Consider the following 14570-nt stretch of genomic DNA (forward strand, 5'->3'; position numbering starts at 1 on the left):
ATAGATCCATATCTAAAGGGAAATCACTAAAAAGTACCACTTTTCCCATACGATGCGTAGACGCAACTTTGCGGCCTGACATTTTGCGTGCTACACTCAAAATCCGATATGCCAGCGACATAAAATATTTTTTTACCAATTAAGTATAGTATCAAGTGGAAAAATATGCGTCAAAAATAATATGAAGCTGTTTACTTTTTGTGTAGATTTTTAAAAAGTGTAACGTGCATAAGAATGCACACTGCCAAGTTTAGGGTTAAGAAATGCACCCATTTACTTATCTAATGCAAGGATTTTTTGCATCCATTGGTTAATAGAATAAGAATGACTGTAAATTTTATACCCGATTGTACGCGAATGACGATGGAAAATTAAAACGTTCTTCTTTCGACAGATAATAACTATCGAAGCCTAAGTGATCCCGAAAATGTTAAAAAACGAGGGGAGATATATTTTGCGGCAGAGAACGAAAACACCTTTTCAGCGCTAAAGGGGGTAACCTATGAATGGGCCGACGATGAGACGGTGGGAACCCTGGAGCACCAACTAGCGGTGCCAGTTTCTTAATGGAATTGTATAAGACAGAAAAAATACCGGGAAGGTACAATGGTGCGAGTGGTGTTTGCAAAGAGCAAGATTAATCGTCTGGGAGACGCGCCCGCGGCCAGTATCGGCGCTTCCACAAAAATTAATCATTTTTAACGCGTCATTGCCGCGCGCTCTCTCTCCCACGCGTGAAACTTCTCGCTAATTAAATAAAAATTAGGGGATCGTTTGACAGATCACGATCTAATTTTTCACTTGCCAGATTTTTACGTGACGAATTTTTACATCTGCCATAAAATCCGTTAGTCAAATTAATGATGCTCGGACCGGAAATTGCGGGAAATCTCTAATACCCTCGCATATAACGAAAGAAAGAAGAATTACACAAAGCTTTCAGAAAGTGTGATGTAATCTCGGCTCGTTTCCATAAACTTAATGGCGAAGTACCTATCACCGAACTTACATATCGCTGTTATAACAACCCAAGTTGGCATATTTGTTACTGCCTCAGTCAGCATATTCGCGTCGAATGACCGCCAATTTATGTGAAAACTTCTTCAGGAGCATGACCTATCTATAGCAATAAAACTTTCCACTCGTCAAGGCGCTCGCTATCTGTTTCGAGAAGAATATCTTAAGTAAATATGCCAGGTTAAAGTTTTCGCACGAAAGTTTATGGCTCGCCTGCGCAATGTGTCAATTCTAGAAGTGAAATATGGCATCGGAGTTGCAATGTCGGATGAGACGCTTCCGCGGCGCGCGGTGCGTCGGCGGAGCGGCGGGGCGCCGCGCGTGTTAACAGATACAAATCTCAAAAGTCCAACAAAAGCTTCTTCTACTTCTTTAATATAAACTGATATTTCTGCTACTACAGTAGGTTGCTATACACACTTAGGTAATGTTTAGTAACGTACACTCCTAAAAAATAAAAGTCATCGTGTATTAAAAATTATAAATGTCTTCTACTAACCCTAAACCACCCTAAGCTACCATTAAAAAAATTATACATGTCTTCAGTGTTGCATATGCATTTTACCAAACACCCTTATATTATTTCTGTATTTATACTGCATAAATACTGTATCCCTGAAAAATCAAAGGTCGTAACATTTAAGAAAAATAAGATAACCCTATTTGGACCGTCACAAATGTCAACACATTAGTATTAAAAAATACCCAATATACCAAAAAGTGCAAAACGTTCAATGTCATAATATTTTATACGAGTATGTAGATAAACGCAAATGTCATTATGCACGCAAATCGATTTGGCGCCCATAAATAATATCAACTGTGTTCCAAGAGTAATCAACGTGAATGATGTATTTCGATATAAAAAGCTTATAGGTAGTCGTGCCTTGCGGAACGCCCAGAGGATAAGTAAGGTATTCCACTTAGCGAATTGCTCCCCGTGAATGGGTACAATTATCATACCGTTTCACCGCTTCGGATGGATTACGGAAAAGTGGCTTTAAAGGAAGACAGGAGACAGATTTTACGACTTAGGAATGAAATAATATTTAACAGACTGAGTAAGTTTTCCGTGGGAAAATCTCAATGATATTCCGGATAAGAATAATCCTTCTATAGAATACAAATATGATCTATCAGAATAGAAAGTACGGATATTTACGTCCGTACAATGGGTGAATACTAGAAGTATAGTGATTTCTTTTGGGGAGAAAATTTCTTTCATTAACCCGATATTGGGGTTGATGGGTGTAAGTATTCAAAGGCGGTCTCTATTACACATGGTCGATAAACACGCGGAAATCCTCTGCTAGAATTATTTCCGTATTCTGTTTGGGACAGAGGAGTGGGTCCGTCCACGTTACGTGGGTGATACAACATTTGTATACAATTTATTTTGATGTAAGAATACACTAGACGAACAATAAAGGCGCCTATTTAAATGTTTACCTACTTTTATAGGTTTACATCCGTTGTAAATTAATTTCGGCGTAATATGAGACAATGATTAAATTAGGTTCGCATCATACTCATGAAAATAAATATCTTTATTAGACCTACGAAGGCTACGACCTACTTTATTCCAAATCATGAGCACGTGTACTCTTGTGTGATACTCTTTAATGAAACATATGTACTTCTAAACACCTAAACTACAATATTGATTCCGCACTTGATACCTTACTTGCACATGTTGAAAATTTAGTATCTGTGTCGTTAGGTAGGCGTCCTCCCGTCGCGTCGCAGGTACGTCCGCGGCGCCACATGGGCTTCGGATTAATGGATCATTGCCCCCCTCCCACCCCTACTATAAAGACGTAAGTCTCTCCCAAATTCACGTGCTCTAAACCTTCTTTAGTTCAACGAAACGCAGATGTGGAACTACTGTTCGACGACGCGCTCCTTCCGCGTGGAGATATACGGCCTTCGCTTTGCCACTTAACACCGTTTGCTTTTCGCTACTAGGTCGAATTTACATTTTGGTTTCTTCAGTTCCCTCATTAGTACCTAGTTATTTAGATAAAACTATGTAAATGGTTAAAATTGCGTATAATGTGTACTAGACGTTTAACAACAACAGTCAATACAATAGTCAGTGTCCAGGTTGGAGAGCAATCCAAGAAAACGCAACTTATGGCGGTCACGACCCTCAGTCATGAGGTTACGACGAAGAAGAGAAGAAGACGTTTAAAGTCTGAAAATATTATTAGAAAAACGAACCGCCAAGAAAATTTACATTGGCAATCTGGTTGTTTCCATGATGTTTCATTTTCTGTTTGTATAGCACAATTTTCAGAGGTATATATTTACAATAAGACACAGTATCTAAATTGGCACATGGTTAAAGATAACAGCGATAAGGCTGACCTAGTGAAATACTCGTAACCCCCGACCTTCAATCTCAACAAGTCGCGAACATTTATGCTCGATAAAACACTTCGAAACGGCTCCTCGTAAATCACCGAGACATCGAAAGTTACCAGCCGAGCACTTAAAGTTTAACGGACAATAATAACTGGCGATGAAAAAAGAGATACGGGAGATGAGATAAAAAGTAATGTTTCTAGTGAGGGAAGGGCTAAGTTGGTAAGTTTTGAGGGATGTAGTAATGAGGCGAGCGGGACAATCGATAAATTTGAATGTTCCCCGGCGCCGCCCAGCGACTTGCAACTTTTTTCGGCAGCGGGGGAACCCGCCACGGTGACGCCACTCAACTGTAGGGCTGTCGGCGCTCACCGCGTGCACTGACTCAATGGCTCGGGAGGAACGGGGGGTATTATCGTAAACGTCTGTCGAGACAACAGTGTGAAAGTGTACTTAACACAATTTGTCTAATACGTACGCCAAGCGTAGGTAGCTGAAGATACGGGACGTCTTGTAGCTACATACTTATTTAACAAATTTATTTTTGTAAAAAGACTATGTCTGTTATATTTTACTGAGAATCTCTAAGACAGTGAAACGTTCGAGAACAATCCAAACTCTCTTAAAGAAATATATAATTTCCAGTGACTAAGTTTAAATCGACTAAAGAAACATATGCAAGATAGTCTACAGTACACAATTGAGTCGTAAACGTTGCAAAAATACATGACCGCTAGACTGAAGATGTTTAGCTCATGCCAAGCTAGCATTTGAAGATCATTTTCAAATGATAATAAACTAGAGTCAATACTAAAAAACGGTTCAGTAATATACATTATTCATAACTAAAAGTATAAACAAACTTCTCTTTAGATAGATTTCTTCGCAGACATAAACATGCTTCAATTAGTGTAGTTTTATGTCTGCGTAATAAAATCTGAGAAGTTAAAAATAACTTTCTCGAGTTAGCAACCCTAGCGGGGCAGGTAAGGCACCGAATAGGCAGACGTGGAAGTGATAATCTTAAAAGTTACATTGACATAGTTCTGTCGTATAAAACTGAACCAAAGTTACAATGTCAGGAACGAATATACGTATATATTATTATACATATCTCCCCTGATTTATTGGGCCTGGCACTCTTTCAAGAAGTAATTGGGACAAAATACGTAAAACCGGTGGGATTGCGAAACTTTTTATGGCTAAGCCACCTTAAATATTTTACGAACGAATCTTCCTTGAGCATTTGTTACTTTGAGTTTCGTAAATAGTGCTTAGAGCTTAGGACTCTTAGGAGTTGTATGATAATAAATTAGGTACGTTTCTCAATTCAGACTTAATTGAATCTGAATACAAAATTAGTTAAATCAAAGACCATTTGTAAAAAAATGATGGTAATTTTTCTGCTTTGTAATATTAATTCATGGGTGACCAATTTTTTATTATAATTCGAGTACTTACTTGTACTAAGTTTTTATGCAACATTTATACTTATTTAATGAATAAAAGTTACTTGTATTATACAACGCTTGAATTTTATTCGTCATTTTTTTATCAGTTTTATCACTATATATTCAAAATCATTATGAGTCATAATTATAACCACCGATATTTTGCTTGTTTGCGAGTAACATTGCAGACTCTCGAATTCGTTAGCGTTTCAGGCAAAAATGCCAGGCTATTATACAGGATTACAATCCGGAAGTCCAAAAACAACTACACGAATTCCTAGAACGCGTGTTACGTGTATATTGAATAATTTGCGCGTTCAGCTTGTCTGCTCAATGTTATCGGTTGGATTAACACCACTCGGCGTCAACTTATAAAGAGGAAAGGGGAATGCCGCTTCTCCATACAAACGTAGGTAGTCCCCATTTTCCTCTCTGGATATTGACATTATGGATTTTTTTTACATAATTTGATGTAAGTATATTAACTATAGCTATGCCCCTAAGTTTGGCTTTTGTCGATATTTCGATTATTGTAAACATTTGGAGCAAAAAACAGATTTCATAAAAAAATTTAAATAGGTACTCTTGTAACAACTAAAAATTCGAAAAACTGTACCTATCATAATGTTTTCAATAATATTAATATCCAGGGAGGGAAATGAGGACTACGTTGGTATGAAAAGGCGATTTCGCACAAGTCCTCCATTTTCGTCTTCATGGAAAGATTCGACTACTCCTACGCTACGGAAACTAGATACTGGCACGTGGATTACACTATTCACTAACTTACCACTCCCCCTCATACTGGAGTCAGTTATGTAACGCTGCCATACATGACCCAAAAAAAATTTATTAAGCTATGAGCTTCATCACATCTGATATTTGAGTAATTCTAAGCATTTCTAGCGTGAAGTGGGGGGGAGGGTGGGATACAAAGACGGCCGCCATCCGTCATCTTTAAAAAAAATCTACTCTGATCCTGGTGGGTACTAGGGCAAGTTTGGTATCATTTTCGTATAAACCAAAGACGTAGAATTCATTGCTGATATTTGTTTTTTCAATTTCATAGTAATTTTACAAGAAAAACGTAAAAAGGTGAAAAATTTGGTTGGAGATTTTTGCTACGCGGAGCCGAAACTACAAAAGATAGAAAGTTGAAATTTGCACACTAGATTACATTTATAAAGTGTACAAGAGATAAGAAGCGATTTTGAGAAATTCAACCCCTAAGGGGGTTAAAAGGGGGATGAAAGTTTGTATGGGGTTCAAGTTTTATTTTAAGCTAGGAATTTGAAACTTCGTAAAACGATATATTATTAAAATACAAGAAAACTAATTTCAGCGTTTTTGAAAATTCATCCCCTAAGGTGGTGAAAAAGGAGTTGAAAGTTTGTATGGATATCAAAAAAAATTTCGAACGCGGGACTTGAATCTTTGTATTTGGGGATATTATTAAAAGACAGGAAAAGTAATTTCAGCGTTTTGTAAAATTCATCCCCTAACAGGGTTAAAAAGGGGTTGAAAGTTTGAATCCATTACAAATCCGAGTAGACACACATTTCTTATTGGCTCCCAGGCTTGAAATGCTTAGAATTACTCAAGGAACATATGTGATGAAGCTCATAGCTTAATAAAAATTTTTTGGGTCAACTTTATAACTGCTTCCGCTATCACAACGACCAGTATGAAAATAGTCTCTGATTACGTATTAGTTATTATAGAGCCAGAGCTTAATATATACTGGGCAGGGACGAGCTAAGTTAAGTCAAGCATTGTCTATTGTATTTTGGAAAATCAATCCAACGCAAATAAATAATGAGGGTCAAAAACGTTATACACAAACAAGTCGACCCAATACTATTTAAACTATAAACGATTCCGATTCTACTGTGAATAGGTTATTAATAAATAAGTCATTATTGCAATTTAAAAAGAAAAAAAATTATAAAATACATAATTACATAATAAGATTAATAAGTTGCACGATGGACGGATGATGTATCCCGAGATGGATTTATCCTAATATACACATTACGAAAAGATATTATGAAAAGTTAAAGGACCTACAATTATATCTATATATACATTTGTAACCTTGACTATATTAAACGAGAAGATTAATAACGTAAAGAAATGAGATAGATAAGTAGTTGAGGTTCAAAGAAAGAAACCACAATAATATTTAATTGAAACGTGACGCTCCACGTGACGTTATCGCAAAAGTGATAAAATTTGACAGTTTTTAGGTAAGTTAAATTTTCCACGACAGCGATATAATGTTATTTCATTCATCACTACACCAAAGGCCCCCGCCGCGTCAGTCTGTATGTATGTTTGCGATATACTCAAAAACTACTGAACGGATTTTATGCGGTTTTCAGTTAACAATAGAGTGATTCTTGAGGAAGGTTTAAGTGTATAATTTGTTAAAGTTTTGTGTAACCTGTGCAAAGCCGGGGCCGGTCGCTAGTTCTAAATATAATTTCAAAGTCTACATTGCATAGAAATAAGTTTTGTATAAACTACATTTTTGTCGAAAGTGTATTTCTATTTGTCCTAATATAATCCAAATGGAACTCCAAATCAGCAAAAACTTTTCTCTAAGAAATGTACTTTTATTAAAGTTCGCCATTATCTTTCAAAAGTAGGTACCACTTGTCAAACTTCAAGTCAATCGACCACTGCAATTTTGCTACATTCACAAGTTACATTGTTAGGTTACTATATGTAAGTTTCCTTTAGTTTAACTGTATGTTTGTATTTAGATACCTACAAAAGTTCAAAAGTAATTTAGTCATGTACGATTGTACCTACGTAGTAAATGTTAACAGTAAAATAAATGTTACAGACTACAATGTAAATAAAAATGCTTTTTACTTTAAATCTAGTTTTTACGAGAATTTGTGAAGGGTGTAATTCTTGACCTATTTGACACAAAACTGAATGAGTTTTACGCAATACACCGATAATCATTTAGGACTGGCAATTTCAAAAGTACCTAACCTTAAAATTTCAACTTTCTTACATGCAGCGTTCGAAACTCATTAAAAAGTTGCATATGTGCCTTACATATAGTTTTCGATTCCAATACTTTCTCGTTATTTTTATCTTAAAACCAATTAGGAATCGATTACTTCGAATTCATTTAACTTAAATCGAGCACGGTCATTTAATAATTAAGGGTATGTTCCTAAATATCCTTCGAAAAATGGCCTTAGTACTTAGTGTTTGTATTATTTTTATAAGGTCCTTAATCTGCCACATAATTACCTTATTGTAATTTAATTTAATTGTAATTTAATTATTTATTCTGTATCTGACGATCGCTATACGATAAGTAATTGCTTCTGTATTCTTTTACATTAACTATGAAAATTGTATTGAGAAATTTATAGTTTATTTTTAATCTTAGTTTTTAATTTTAGTTTGTATTTTCTATTTTAAGGCTTTTTATTGTTTAATAAATCTTAAACTAAACTAAACTTAAATGTGCAGTTTGCAATAAAATTATCAAACTAAGGACACATTTGTCATAGGTACTACAATTATACCTATTTACAATGTAAGAATATCTACACTAAATTCTTCGTGCGCCTTTCCTTGATAGCGTAAGTAAAGTAGTAGTATATTCACATTATTCACATAACTAGAGCTGTCATCCTAATAAATGCCACCAATCCATTATTTTTACAACCCCAGGAAGGATGAAACATTTCTATTATCAACTCCGAACTGTCGTTGACTCGTCTATGTTGAAATTACCGAATCAAGGGCCGTAAAATTTAAGAACTGTTTGTCCTGATTCCGAATTTTTAGAACGTCCTCTTTATTAGCGATTTTTATTTTTATCAGGCCATTAATGCGTTTTGGATTGACGGCTTGATAGCATTAATGACCTGTTAGATTATATTTTATGTTAATGCATCGCGAAGACTATTTTCATTTTGTTGCTTTTTAATAGTGCTCAAACTGGGAATAAGATTGAGAAACACACTGTTGGCTTCAAAGTCGGATAGCTTTTAAGCACCTTGTAATGTTTTAACCGACGTTAAGATTTGAAAAAGAAGAGGTTCCGGTGTTTTTTTTATTAATGTACAAGATGTGTTTTTAATTTCTGAGAATTGAGAATACTTCCGTTGCTTTGTATTCAACTTTGTCAAGTTTCCTTTGTCAAGTATCAGGAAGACATCCCGTGCCTAATTAAATAGTTTCTAAAATACTAACAGAAGATAATTTTAATTCAAAGTAAAGACTTTGAATTAAAATGATCTTGATGGATGCTCAAAGGAGCATCCATTTGTAATTCGGCTAAGAGATAGTAATCTGTACTACAATTCCAGCAGTCAAAAACAAAATCGCTTTAATGGCTGATAATAAGATTACAAAGGTAAAGTTGCGCTGTAGCGGAGTCGTAGTCGCGAACTTGGCACTCTCGATGAATTAGAACTTCCCTTCAAAAGGAGAATGGATTAAAACTAGTCGGAGAAGTGCGGCCCTGGCCGCGGATTCCTGAAGCTTACCGAGCACAGGTGAACCGACATTTCACTCAAACCAGTGTAATCTGTGACTCTGAGATCCGTAACAAACATGCGTAATAGCTGAGCACGTATATTTTGGCTTAGAAGAGTTTAGAGCTCGGTAAGCTTTGGAACTACGCCCCTGGTAGCGAGGAAACTTTCAATTTTTATGACTAATTCAATTACGCGAGATTTATGTGTCCCTGTCCCACGGTAAACTATGTAAGTATCTCTCCTTGGAGTGAGGGAGACAGTAATGGAGCGCGAGCTAAGCCTTTGAAAGCTAAGTTTTGGTAGTAATTTATCAATGCATTTGTCGACTTACTAAAGTGACATTAGCGTCATCCGTGCTCAGTAATTTATAATGCCTAGTGTTAGTGGGGTTGAGAATATTTTATTGGGCAGTAAAAGCTCCTAATTTACGGGTTGCTTTGCCACGATTTTTCTGATGACAGTCGGTGCTCCAATTAAATTAACATTAAACGGAAACTTTCACGGGACAAGTTTATGTTGACATTAAATTTACATTTACATATTTTAGGTTAAGAAAGTGCTAAATAAATATTTCTGTAACCTAATTAAGAATGAAAAGGAAAATGGACGAAAGAGTTTTTGGGCCCTTTGATTTATAGAATGTTTAATTTCACAGAATATCGTTTCTGTTTTGATTTGTAACCTCAGGTAGTGTCCGAGAGTGCTACCCTGAGGTACACCAAAAGAGTTTAGTTTAGTTTGTGTGTTTGTTGTATGTTGCTTCTTTACAAGACTTTTTGTAATAAAAAATAAAAATAAAATTTCCTACATATCATACATGCTAGGTATGATTTTCCAACTTTTCCATTTCAGAGATAAAACTGATTTTAGCAATATGAGATAGTCTCTAGAACTTTTTTCTTGTGAAATGGAAATACATTAGGACATCCAATGCCCAGAGAAGATGTCAATTCTAACTTTTAAAGATTTGTCCGATTCCAATTGTTCTTGTACCTACAATCTTGCAGACTAGCTCTCGAGTGCTCAGCCATTTTAAATCTTCCCAGCGTCCGATACGCACAGATCCCATTACCGATAGTCTCGCGACATCGGTGGACAATAAAATGGTTCCATCATATCTAAAACTTTGCCCCATAATGAAGCGTATGGGGCGAATGCTTTACGACAGTCGTCGGCGAATCTTTATTGGTAGCGGACCAATTTAGATAAAAGGAAAGAGCTTTCGCCCTGAAACACCAGAGATAGCAGTCTTAACTATCGCAAGTTAGCGGTAGTTAATCCGGTTGGTTCGCAGATAAATCAACAGTGGAAAGCAATAAATTTTGGCCCGCTCACCGTAATAGGTGAAAACTATTAGGTCCGAGTAATTTAGGGGATAGGCCGAAAAAATATGAAGCGGCCGGTGCCAGGCTTGGCGAGGTCTTTTCAACGCTCAATTGTTTTAGGTTAGGATTAGGAATGAGGGTTTCCGCGATCGAGATTTTCACTAGATGGCAGCACGCACGAGAGGTCTTTTTGACAGCTGCTGTCAAAATCCACCAATAAAAAAAACATGTTTAAACGTGATTGGTGGATTATGACAGCTAGACCTCTCGCGACGGTGCTGTCATCTAGTGAAAAACTCCATCCCGAAAACGCTCATTGGTCAGTATAGTGTCCTGCAGACGTATTCTAATAATAAATTATAACGTTATCTTGATATATTGATTTGTAACAGATTTGTTGCATTAACCACTAACTATATGCAGTAAGGCTGACGAAGTTCCACCGTCGACAACGAAAACGAAGTTCTAAAGTAATAAATTAATAATATCAATTTATTAATTAATTATGGCACGCACAACTTCCTCTATATTTTACGGTTTTACATAATACAAGGAACATATATTTTCCAATTAGTTTTTAATTTAATAGTATTAACTACGTAACCTGAACAAAGGTTATTCAGACTTGTGGTTAATATTAACCAGATTAATATACTTTAAGTGCCTATACCTAATATATTTTCCTCTTTAAGAATTTACACAAGTGATACTGCAATATGTAATTTACTCGAGTTTAGACTAAGGAAATAAGTTACAAAATCATTTAAATTCTTGTTGCTGTATCTAAATTTTGTACCTATTTCTAGTTGGATAATTTGAATTGTATCGAAATTGTCAATATTTTTTTGAAAGGAGAGTTTATCTAGTTTTTTTATTAGTTTCACTAAATTGTACACATTTGGATGTTCTCATTTTTGGAAGAAGTAAATATGTAAGTACTTTAGTAACTTTACCATGTAAATGAATCCCTAAAATTTTGCTGTCGGAAGTGTAATAGAAAAGCGAGAGGGTGATTCCAACTATCGCGAAAAGAAATCTTTATTTCCGCATGCAATATTCTACTCCTCAAAGGGATAAGTATAACATTTTAGTGAAATAACCGACTAGTATTTATTCTATTTCTGATATTTGTTATTTAAAAACACCAATTTTATTTGTAAAAAATAATTTATTGAGAGAATGGATGAAGATCGGAACGTGAAAGGTATACTCTACCTGGGCCGCCCAGCAGGAAGACGTCCTATCGGACGCCCCAGGTATCGCCAGTGGCGGATTTGCAGTCTTTGCCGCCCTAGGCCCCAGGCCCTGTAGCCGCCCCTTTCAAGGCACCCATAATATTGACTACATTTTGAGTTATTTCTTGTTACCAGCAGCGAATATTTTGTCACAAAATTGCCGCCCCTAAATATCTTGCCGCCCTAGGCCCGGGCCTACAGTGCCTTAAGGCAAATCCGCCACTGGGTATCGCTGGTGCGACATGGTGGAGGCGGATCTGCGCGAACTTCGAGACAACAATTGGTGAGAGGCTGCACAGGACCGAGAAAAGAGACGCTGTCTTGTGTCGGAGGCCAAGTCTCATTTTGGATCGCTGAGCCAACGGAGTAAATAAGTAAGTAAATCTTTTTGTATTTTATAGTTAAATAATTGGACATGGAAAGTGTCTAGTGTAATGTTCAATACTTAGTTGGACAGTACGTGTTCTTACGGCTTTTAGAAGGCCAAATATTATGTGCACGTGTGGCTCGAAATTAAAAAGAAATTTCATGTTCACAAAAAAAAACATAGTTTGACCTTAAATTAAACCTGGAAATGTAATGACATTACTAAGCTAACGCCATGCCATGATAACGTTGTAGTTTTATGATTTGCGAGATAAGTTATCTTATCACACCTCACTTTTATCAATGTAATGGTACCTGACAGATTTAAGTCGCATATCAGCGCCACCTAGCTCTTTACGTAATCACTGAAAATTCATAGTGATCTTAAAAGACTAAAGCTCTTCATACGGGGTCCAGTTTTCTTTGATCTCCGAGTTGGGGTTATTTATAGAGTTGGGAGGGTCAAGAGATAATGGGAGATGTTGGTTCCGTTTCTCTCTGAGGTTGTCCAGTTCATTCTGTAGGTGGATGCCGGCAACGATGGACTGCTGAATGGATTTCCCGTGGAATTTTCCGCAGAACATCGTGTTCGCGACTGTCTACTTGAATGCTTAAGAGACCAAGATTTATCGCTGAGACTTTTAAGGTTTGGAACATTTATTTAAATGTATGACGCAATAAACTAGTTGCGGATAAGACTAGATTTTTTTAAAAGGTCAATAGTGTCAATGCCTAGTTTTCATACAGGGTAATTTTTAGGCAGTCATGCTAACCGAGATAACAGAGAAGAGGCGTCCTATAGAGTTCTATATTCACTCCAATATGCCTATTTTGAATATTAAATAATTGAGCCTTATCGTAAGTATCGAAACAGACAGTCTTTCGGTATGGATATGTATATTAGACGGCTCACCAGCATTAGGTATATACAGGGAAGTTAGATATATGGAGTTATAAGAAAATTGAGTTCATTAAAAACTTCGGCTAAAAATAAAAACTTAGTCGACTGCACCGATAGATGAACCGGATACTCATCAAACAACTTGTAAAATTAGACATTTCCATATTAAAACTTTCCCTCTCCGCAAAGGAAAACCTTTAAAGTAGACTTAGCCGAATGGGCGTCTCCCTTTCTTAGCTTATCTCACGTCCTAAAAGTTTAAAACGCAGAAGCCATCGAAACTGGAACTTATTAACTCGATGTGATCGCCCCGTGGAAACTGCTTCACGGTAAAATGTTACAGGGGAAGAAAACTTTCGAAAAACTGCAAAAAGAATGAACAAACTCGGGGAAGTTTAAAAAGAGAACGCTAAATGCGAACCGTACTTAGCGACGATTCCGTAAAGCTGGGATTAGGACAGGAGTGGACCCGACCTGGGAGTTTATTACCGATGATCGTTATTTGTATGATTGGGGGTCTGAAAGGTAATGCACACTGTCGGAATTTGACGCATGTGTACAAAGTGACATGAAGTTAATAATGTATTTAGCATCAGAATTAACATCAGTGATATCAATTCTTTATACATATTAGTATCAAAAATATTATAGTGTCGATATCGTATTATTTGTATTACTCATCATCATCACTTATCGCAAACAGCGACTTTCAGGAGCACTCTTCCTGGGTGCCTCTTACCGAGCTTACAAAATATGTATTTATTGTAATGACGATATAAATAGCTCCGTTAATTGAATAACTCACCAAACGAAAACCAAAAATTGCCAATCGGAGGAAATAATTCGTGTAGCTATAAGCGTATTTTGGCATAGTTGTAGGGAATGGTGTATCATACAACATACTAAAAGTACCGGAGAGTGGGGCTTAAGCTAAGGGGGTTTAGAGGTCCCTTTTTATAGTTTTTCGTAAATAATTCCCCCCTGCCCGATAGCTTCACTTCCACCCTCCGTTACTTTTAATATGTTGTTTAAATACACCATACCATACTACTATGCCAAAATACGCTTATGTAAACGAAATATTTCCCCCATTTTTCCTTTTTGTGGCAAGCCAAACACCTTTGTAAATTAATTTAATTACGATAAGAAAGAAACTAAAAAGCACACAAAATACTAATTCCGTCCAAAAGTGTGATTGGAGCTTTAAAGCGCTTTCGCATGTTATGTTTGTCTGCGCTCCATTGACGCGAATTCCGCGTTACAGCACTCCGATTTCAAAGTTTACACAATCACAGTTTTCGTTCCGATCGCATTCTACCTGCCGAATGTTGATCATAACAATTTTAAACTTAGCGAAATATGGCATCTCTTTTTATTTCAGTAGCGTGTCCCCGATAAAT

At 36.4% G+C, this 14570-nt stretch overlaps 1 protein-coding gene across 2 annotated transcripts in view; it reads right to left on the reverse strand.

The window, feature by feature from the left end:
* Window positions 1-14570, reverse strand: part of LOC134664588 (forkhead box protein O) — a 152780-nt gene that overhangs the window by 37358 nt on the left and 100852 nt on the right. The gene's annotated exons all lie outside the window — the stretch shown is intronic.

Source organism: Cydia fagiglandana, chromosome 5 (genome assembly GCF_963556715.1).
Source record: "Cydia fagiglandana chromosome 5, ilCydFagi1.1, whole genome shotgun sequence".
Classification (NCBI taxonomy): Eukaryota; Metazoa; Arthropoda; class Insecta; order Lepidoptera; family Tortricidae; genus Cydia; species Cydia fagiglandana.